A 2136-nucleotide genomic window follows, 5' to 3' on the forward strand; every position below is an offset into this window, starting at 1 on the left:
AGCTCACGCTACGCGCTCGTTTGCTTGAGCAGTAATAAAATAGTTCCCTCGATAGGATTCGAAACTCGCAACAGACCACGCTACTTGCACTACCTAAAAAAAACCAATTAAAATAGCAGCTCATACACTCAGCACAAGAAACAATACAATCGCAATGCTGTTGATACCCAGCGGACCAAACTGTCGCAAAAGATATCACAAACTGGTAAAATGCGAAACTTAACCCCACAAAAATCTCACAATCGAATCGGGAAATGATAGCAATATGATTCATATGTCGTTCAGTTTGTGGAAGTGAAAGTTGGCGGGAGCTCCCGACTAGAGGATACCCTGAACCCTCTTCTTCCAACACCAAATGCAGATCGCGCTCGTTTGTTTAAGTAATAAAGATAATTTAAAAAAAAAAACCTTTCCTTGGCAGGTTTCGAGCTAGCAACTAACCGCACTTCTTGCCGCCGCCGCCTCTACCCAACAGCCACACCAATTATTGAGTCTTAATGAGAAAAAAACAAATTAAAATAGCAGAACAGAAAACAATACAATCGCAATTGCAATGCTGTTGATAGAATTCATAGAAGTCGCGCATGAATGTGTGTATACAGAAATTCTTGCAATTTTGTAGATCTTATTGTACTTTAAAATATTCGTGTATTCTCACAATTGCATTCAATTTGTGGCTTATATTGGTGGGCAGCATATCTAAATAGGCTTATTTACTTGATTTATAGCTTTGTGGTGGTAGCGGGGAGGTGGTGATGGGTATAAAATGAAAGATACTGATATATATATATATACTATTCTAGAAGCAACATATCAAGTTTGGTGACTCTAGCTCGTATTAGTTACCCAATTTGCTCAAAAAACAGTATTTCGATATCGATTTTTATCGATTACTTGGAAACGGGCAAGTTATCGAATATCGGAAACAAACTCGATCTGCGCGGGCACTAGCAGGACCTTCAGCTAAACTTTCAAGTCTCTAGCTCTTATAGGTTCTGATATGGACAGACGGACAGACAGACGGACAGACGGACAAGGCTAGATCGACTCGGCTGTTGATGCTGATCAAGAATATATATACTTTATGTTGCATACATTTGCACAAATACATTATACCCTTTTTACCCATTTTTAATGGGTTCAGGGTATAAAAAGTCTCTTAAAAGATAAGGCAGACGGCTCGCATGAAATATGGTTTACGAAACTTTTTTTAGTTATACACCCAATTTGTTCCCATAAAAATGTTTGTTGTTGTTTCTTTTAATATTCATTTTCAGTTCAAATTTTATTATTTTAAAAATAAATAACATTTTCTTTTACTTAAAATTTCAAACGCATTTCTTCAGCAATCTTATAATTATAAAAAAAGTTAATACATAAATAAAATAGTTTTATTTGAAAAAATATTTTTTTATATATTGGTTAAATTTCAAACAAATTGCATTTTCATTTTGTCTTGGATAAAAAAACCCCGGACCTCGAGCCAGCCAAACAGAAAATTATAAAACTATTAACGATAGAAAATAACAATTGCATTTTATTTTGTTGGCATCAGCCTTTTCTAAGCGCGCCACTCTATCCTGCGCGTGTTGAAAGTATTTTTGGGTTACGCGGTCGAAATCGCAGTCTTCCAGCGCAAACTTCTGTTCAAATGCATTTGTAGACAATAACAAAATTCAATTAATTTGCCCATATACAGGTTATAAAAGTAATGCTGACTTCGTATTGCTAATGTGGTTTGAAGGCCTCTAACATTTGATTTGCAACATCATCCGTTATTATTTGGCGCCAGGAGCTCCTCATGAATTTGTCGAACGTCTTTTCAGCACTTGCGACTGATTCAATGACCTAGAGAGAAATGTGAGTTTTATAAGTGTATAGTAATATAAGTTAATTTAAAGTTTGCTTACCAAATTTTCAAAGGACTTCTCTTCCTTAAGACATTCTTCAAATGCCTTAAAGCCCTCAAGAGTTACGTTTGGCCCACTTGGCAGCGTCAATTTCGCCTTGTGCGCTTTTCCGCAAACTTGTCCCTTTACTTTATTAAATAAGTCTGAATATAGATGAAATAAAAATGATTAGAATATATATAAAATGTAAAATTATCTCAATATGTTACTTGCTTGACTGTAATTT

At 35.3% G+C, this 2136-nt stretch overlaps 1 long non-coding RNA gene across 2 annotated transcripts; it reads right to left on the reverse strand.

Moving 5' to 3' along the window:
• Positions 1–1487: 1487 nt before the first annotated feature.
• LOC135440005 (uncharacterized) lies at positions 1488–2136 on the reverse strand. 2 transcript variants are annotated; one of them, XR_010438220.1, is made up of 4 exons: positions 2120–2136; positions 1911–2053; positions 1720–1848; positions 1489–1643 (listed from the first exon to the last, which is right to left on the reverse strand). It is a non-coding gene; the product is annotated as an uncharacterized LOC135440005 (long non-coding RNA). The 2 variants fall into 2 exon arrangements; XR_010438219.1 differs by lacking the exon at positions 2120–2136 and having other exon boundaries at positions 1488–1643; positions 1911–2094.

The sequence above is a fragment of the Drosophila montana genome, unplaced genomic scaffold (genome assembly GCF_035044405.1).
Source record: "Drosophila montana isolate Dmon_TW-CO22-7 unplaced genomic scaffold, ASM3504440v1 contig_786_1, whole genome shotgun sequence".
NCBI lineage: Eukaryota > Metazoa > Arthropoda > Insecta > Diptera > Drosophilidae > Drosophila > Drosophila montana.